At 45.3% G+C, this 7254-nt stretch overlaps 1 protein-coding gene across 1 annotated transcript in view; it reads left to right on the top strand.

Moving 5' to 3' along the window:
* The window catches only part of PEX14 (peroxisomal biogenesis factor 14), a 120615-nt gene that overhangs the window by 41000 nt on the left and 72361 nt on the right, over positions 1-7254 (top strand). The gene's annotated exons all lie outside the window — the stretch shown is intronic.

The raw sequence follows: 7254 nt of genomic DNA, 5'->3' as shown, positions 1-7254 counted from the left end.
GTATCTCCTGGGACCGAGCACCCAATGCTTGCCACACGTCGCTGGCACACATAAGCCTTTTTCTTTCTGTTCCTGGCACGCCGGCCAACCCTCCGCCTTGCAGCCAGCTCGTTTGCCTTCTCTGCTGAGGTCACTGCTACCGTGATCCGTGCATAATGGCATTTTCCTCCTCTTTTCAGTTTGGAGGCTATTACAGTTTCTTCTCTAAACAGGACTTCAAACAATTTGCTGCCAGTTGGATTTCAAAGCCAAGGGAAAGGCAAATGTCATCCTTTTTTTCTCTCCTCTTTGGGTAACTGCTTTGTTGGTTGCATCAAAAATTAGAGGGGCTGCTATCTAAATTCAGGTGGGGGTACATGGGGACAGGCATTTAAATTTGCTTTTCTTTCTCCCTGGAGAAGAAAATCCTTTTCCTTCTCAACCTTTCCTAAAAAGGAACTTTGATGTTCTCAACCCAGAAACAAGGGTTTTTATTTCCTGCACGGCGAGCGTGTGCACTGTAACGCTTTCTGTGGCATAGTTCGCAGTTCGGTCGCCCTCTGCATCAGCAGCTCAGCTTTTCAGGCGTTGCTACTCAGGCACCAGCTCCCTTTGGGCTGCAAGTTCGGACCCAAAGTACTCTTCCAAAGTCACCCTTGTGTCCCCCAGATCACTGTCACTTGATATTAAATAGAGCATGTTGGCTTAAGATGCTTTGTATTTCCACACACATTTCTGGAAGAACTAGTTTAATAAAATAACAAAACAGTGACATTCTGACAAGCAGTTCATGTGGTATTTTTAACTAGGGCCAAGAAGAAAAATTTAAATGCAGAGATATTTCACTTGGAAGGGTAGTTTCTGTGCATATGACGTTGCCATTTTTCATAAAGGCTTTTACCACATATATCAGTGTGTTTTAAGAGAGACTAGGGTCAATAATGTGTGCTCTGGAATTCCCTAAATACAGATTTACACAATAGACCTTAACAAATATGTTCTATCAGTCAACTCTCCTGCACTTCTACCAGAGATATCTCATTTCTTTAATGTGAAAAACAAAAGGACAGAGGAAAATAAAACAAAGGAAATTAGGGCCCATAGTTTAATTAGTACAGGGTTGTACCCCAGATCAACAATGAGAAAGACACAATGACAAAAACCAGGAAATTCCAAGTTGAAAGAGAAGCTCTTTCCTTTAACTCCCTGAGAGCCAGGGCACTTGCGAGCTCACTGCTCACCCAGGTGCAGGAGGCTGGCTCAAGTACAACTCACTGTCTTTATTTTTGAACTTCCTGGCTTTTGTTGACTTTCCCCTCTCCTCCCCGCTCCCCCCCCCATGTAAATGAAATGAAACGTACCTTGGTGTGTGTGTGTTAACTGTAGATAAACGGGGGAAAAGTACCTCTTGATTTTGTAACCCTCAGAGAAGGAGAAAGACGGCGAAAAAAAGTCCCTGTCACTGTCATCTGTTCATTTTTAATGAGCAATTTTTAAAAATTGAAAATAAAAGAGGAAAATGAATAGGTGTTGAACCAGCCCGTGATATGTAAATGCCAACTAGTAATTACCTAAAACCTTAATTTTCATTCTGTTTCATCTTGCAAAACATTTTCCCTGAGCGAAAACACTTCTCTGGGGCTGGTGCGAGTCCGCCGAGCGGCCCCTCCGGCCTGCGCGGCCGCCGGCCCCGGCTAGGGGGCACTTTGGCTCTGCGCTGCGGCTGCCCGAGCGCGGCCACCTCAAGGTTATTTCCCTCTTGCCATTCCAGTGGTTTCGCTCCGAGAGGTCGGTGGCGCCCCTCCCCCCACCCCACTAGTCTGGTTTAGGGGAGCCTTGCTCCTCCCTGTCCTTGCCGAGGATCGTGTTGAATTTTGGCTGACCGAGCCTTCCTCTGCATATTAACTTTCCCCTCTTACCTGCCTGCTGGACCCTCGGCTTCCCTGAGCCGCCTTTCACACTCTGAGAGCAGCTTTCTGCCAGACCCCCTCTCTCCCTTGGAGATTTCAAACGCGGCAGCCTCTGTTCTCTGTTTATTCCTTCTTCTTTTGTCCCCCCTGTCTTTTCATTTTGGTGGCTAAGGGCGACTCTCCTCAGTTGCAGATCACACACATTTGCGCTCTGCCACACTCAGAAGGGTAGTTCCGACCTTCCGTTTCTCTTGCATGATCATAGGTATTTTTCTCTTACTCTGGTTTAGCATCTGACACCTTTAGGATGTGTTCGTGCTGCATCTTGGCATGTGGCTGTGGATGCCCCTGCTTCCGGGGTGGTTGCCCGACCCAGCCTGTTCCCTACCTAGAAAGGGCGCATTAGAAGTGAGAAAGCGGAGAGCCTGGCTGGGACTGTCAGCCACTGATTAGAGAGGATTCTGGATGCAGAGAACCAGAATTATGTTGTCCTAGGCCCCTGGATCCGAGAGTGCCTTGCCTGGAATCTCAAGGAACACGGCCTCTTTAGTGAGATATATAGCTTCATAATTAGCCCGTTGCATTTTTTCATGAGTGCTAGCATCAGCGTTCTACGATGTGTTTCTCTGATTAACAGCTGCTTTGCAACTATTTCCTTGTGCCACCGATGACCATATTTGTCAAGGAACTCCTGACAGAGTACTGATTTCTTACTAAAACGCAGCATTTCTGTTTGAAGAGGGTTCTCTCATTCTCGGCACTGCCCAGCTTTTATAGTCAGTCCTTGTTAAAACTCGAGTTGGCTTTGGTATAATGCTTGTTAGCAGGATTCTGGGTATCTATCTACTTTGGAGTACGAGCTGGGAACCTTTCACAGGCAATTTAATCTTCCGAGCCGCGCACGTGTGGCGCTGCAGCGTTGGAGAGGGGCTTCGGGCCTGCGTGTCGGTCATTTTCTCTTGCCCTCTAGTTGTGATCTTTCTGGGTTAAAAAGGACTTGTCTTTAGTTGTCAGTGTCATTAATTTTTGAATATTTTTAATACTTTCAAATGGCTAATGAATGCTCACATTTTAGGAGATAGACACGTATGTAGCATACAGGAGTGCCGGAATGGGTGACATTCCAAATAAATGTCACTGGAGACAATGCATCAGGTTTACACGTCAGGTGCAAAGTGCTAAGGCTCCCTCCAACCCCAGGTTCTCTGTTAGGCAAGCTCTGCTCTCTCATCCCTCCTCGTGCAGAAAATACAGTATACGTTCTGAAGATTACGGTGTGCCGGTCTTTCGTAGGAGGGTGGAAGGCACCTAGGAAGCATCCCCTCCATGAGCACTGTCAAGAACCTCGCTGCTTCTCACCAGGGATTACTTACCCTACACAACGCGTTTTAACAGCACATAGGTCATCGTAGATGGCCCCTGAGTATACTGTATTCCATTGATTTATACAGTTACAAATCCTGGTCTCTCAAACACAAATCTCTCTCAATTGGCCAATCATCTTGGATCCAAAGGTGTTTTTCAACCTGAAGTCCCCTCTTTTACCCTGGGTTGCTGGCAGTCTCTCCAGTGGAACCACTGCAAAGGCAAGAATTTGCTACTCTTCTTTGCACCTTGGTTTTACCTCTAGCTTCAAATGATGAACAGTGAAAATGATCAAATTTCTCTAAAATCATGCAGTTGATGGTGACAGGGTTGTTTTATTTTGCTTTTTGGGGAAGGGAGGCAGAACATAGGGTCTCAGGAATAGGAGTGTTAGGAAACTTTGCTTCTGTTTTCTTCTGAGTTTGTCATCTTTATTTTTATGAAACCAGCTACTGGTAATTCGAGTGCACTCGTTAAGAACTCTCTCAGTGTGAAAGAAGGGGAAAGGAAAGCCAATTCCCTGTTTGTCACAGACTCAACAGCAAGTGGCTTCAACAACGGCAAAAGGTGCTTTGCACCGGAATTTTTGCTGCACTCCCACAACATGTGCAATAAAGTTCCTGTCTCCGTTTTACATCTTTGACATTGAGGCGGAAGATTTGGCCTGAATTTATGTAATTTAGTTGGGCCCAAATATAACCCATGAATAGTCACATTCATCTCCTAATTAGAAAATCAAACGATAATACAGGACAGGCTGCAGGCACCCCATCATTTCATCCAACAAAAGCGTGTTGTGTGTTGGACCTCTGCAGAGGAGAGTCAGTTGAATTACTTCATGAAGTTAATGAAAAGTGTCCAACAATAGTTGAATGAAAGATGCAAACCGAGTGCACTGTCAGTTACGTAGTGTGTTCAGATCTTTGCATTATGGGGAAAGGTTTGGGGAAATCTTTCACCATCTATGTGTGAATATAGGGCTTATAAAATTCTAGGTTGGACAGGCCCTTCCCCCCAGTTGAAGTGCCGGTTCCTTAGGAAGAGGGAGGAGAAGAGTAAAGAGTAGCTGAAGAAATAATTAGTGAAAGGAGAGAGGTTTTCCTGTGTTCACACTTACATGTAGCTGCTTCTCTGGGTATCTTTCTTATAAAGCACATTATGTTGAGGCTGTTAGCTTGGATGCTTTATATTTTTGCATCTGGCGTAGTGATATCGGTGCTGTTAAATATGTGATTTGCCTGTCGCCTGCATTTTCAGACAAAGATCAAGAGGAACATAAACAAGCCCCAAATATACTTTATGTAGGTGTTTGGCAGTATTATTTTATATGGCTTGAAATTAGTGAATGGAAACTTCAAAAGAAATTGTTCATATTTTTGCAAGTTTGAAGTGTGCCGGGACTTTGTCAAATTCCCGTTAAAATAAATACGTCAATTTCACCTCTCTTCCAAATTCATTTATCTTGCTTTTTTAAAAGGTGTTTTCTACTTTACCTGATGTTTAAATTGGATTCGCTCGTTTATGCTGTTCTTTGCTATATCCCCCACGTTTTTCTTAAATGAATTACTAATGACAGAGCACTCCATCATTCCCTCTCTACAGCCACTTTAAGGAAAGCATGGTGATCTAAACCTTTTAACCTATTAAAGATGATTTTTCCCAATTGAATCAGACCCACCACAGGTGTAATAACTAATCATTTAAACTACACCTGCTATTATGTATTTTTAAGCCATTATGCGTGTTGGATAGATGATAATTCATGTTTATTGCATTGTCCGATGGATCCGTTTTGCCTACACTAGGCTGATTAATGTATTTAAAGAAATGAGAGATGCAATTTTTAAAAAAAATTGATGGAATGCGCCAAGCACTGCATTGAGTGCACCATTAAACCCATCAGAACTTTGCTCTCTGACCAGAAATGCATATACCAAGGACTGTATTAAAAAAGCAAGGTGAAACCTGTGCGTTTTAGTGGTGGGATTCTGCTTTCTTTCTCTGTCATGGAAAATTTTGGAAGGATGAAGGAAAGGTTTACGCTTCTACTGGTGAATGGCGGGAGCTGTGCTATTAGCATCTGTGGCCTAAGACCTGCTTGTCTGTAGTTCTTCTGGCACCTGGTGCGTGGACCATGGCGTGTGGATCCTGCCGCCCGACATGAGTGCCGTTATTGTGTGTTGAAGGTGTATTTTTTCTCCAGGTGAAGAACAATTGTCCCTGAGCCACCTGAGCTATGCAGACTGGCCTTTACCCTGTGGGGCCCGTGGTGGCAGGACTGTCCACCTCTTCTGGGGCTGGGCCTCTCCCCATCTTGTGTTTCCCTTCCCTCTTGGCTGCTTCCCCTTCCCACGTCTATCTCCTCTTTCCTTTTTCTTCTGCCTTCCCTTCTGCTCCGTCTCCATGCTTGTCCATCGCCGCGCCTTCTCCCCTCCCGACCCCTCCTTTGCCCCATTCCCTTTCCTTTTTCTCTCCTCTTTCTTTCCCCTCTCCCTTCTCTTGATTATAACACATCCATTTTGTGGATGTTTGTCATCTTTTTGTTGATTTTGGTGCAGCCCGAGGAGATCTGGCTGAGGGGCTTGGGGGTGCATTTGGGATTCTAGAATCTTGAGCACCTGTCTTTCTCTAGTCCAGAACTGGTTGGTTATCACTGCAGTTCGTGATGGTGGTTAATCTGTTTGCAGTGTTGGACCGATTCTAACCAGTCTTAAAGAACACTCCTCATCGCTGACAGGCCCAGATCGAAAGTGCGAGATACCTGAGTCCATCCTTGAGGGAGAGTGTCTGAGGCAAGCCTCCCATAGGGGGCTCACGGGGAAAATACGTAAGGGAATTGCCCTGGCTTTTTTCTTTCTGATTTATCCTCATATCTTTTGTTACCAGAGAAGTCTGTCTGGCCTCAAGATTAAATTCATATAAAATATGAAGAGAATATTTGTAACTTGTATTCCATTTATAGTCACAGTACTTTCTGCTTCAGTCTCTACAACTGCTACCCTTAGTTTGAAGGATCTTAGAAAACTTCTTTACATCTGGCCCCTTGAAATTTTTTCTTTCAGCAACTTATGAGTGAACTGCAGGGCCTGTTGACTTTCCCTCTACCTCGAGACTAAATTATTCTTTTGGTTTTGATGAGATGAATAATGCCAGTCATTTACAACAGCCCCTTTTCTATGGGGGGCAGGTTGGCATTTCCTGCGCATCGGCCCGGTGTCCGGGGTGGAGAGCAGCCAGGTGGCGTGCAGACACACGCTTCCTGTGTGCTGAGTGAGGTGAAGGGTCAATACCATGAACGGTTTCTCTCCATCCCCTATTTGGCTTCTTTGTAGATACGAAGATTTCATTCAATAATATCATGACCAGAGGTAGGTAGATAATCTGTCAGTCTTTCAGCTTACAGCCATGAAGCCCCAAACTTGGTTCTTTGAAGGCTCTTGAGAATTCAGCTCCATTGCGTAAGAGGGGCCAGTGCGAGTGGCTGTGTGTGTTGTCGCTTATATAACCCTTCCCAGCTGGTATACGCTCAGCACTTTGCCAGGCTCTGCAGAGGCAGCGTGGTCTCTTCCTTCAGATGCTTGCAGCGTAGTTGGGGAGGCAGCCTGCACATTAGAAGACAGGATAATTATGTCTTCAATTGTATGGTACACACGATAAGCACTGAAGAATTTAAGAGAATAGGGAGATCGGAGATGGCTTGCTTGTTTAGGGAAGGCTTCGAGGAATTAGAGCAGCCTACAAAAGGGCTGTACTGCTGCTGTGTGTGTGTAATGTTGACACAGGTAGAGGCAGGAAAGGGGGACCCTCTAGAGAAAGGGCCTAGCATGGGCACGTGCAGGGATGTGGGTACGCATGGCCAGGAGAGGGCTGCCTGCCGAGGAGTGTGAGGAATCCGCTTGAACAGCGAGGACAGGAGAAGATGACTGCAGGTCTTAGAAGCTAGGCTGAGGCGGTTAGTTTTGATAGAATCAGATACAGGAAGCCAGTGAAGGTAGGGAAC

The sequence above is a fragment of the Vicugna pacos genome, chromosome 13, assembly GCF_048564905.1.
Source record: "Vicugna pacos chromosome 13, VicPac4, whole genome shotgun sequence".
Lineage (NCBI taxonomy): Eukaryota > Metazoa > Chordata > Mammalia > Artiodactyla > Camelidae > Vicugna > Vicugna pacos.
This window is presented reverse-complemented; position numbering and strand designations above follow the sequence as displayed.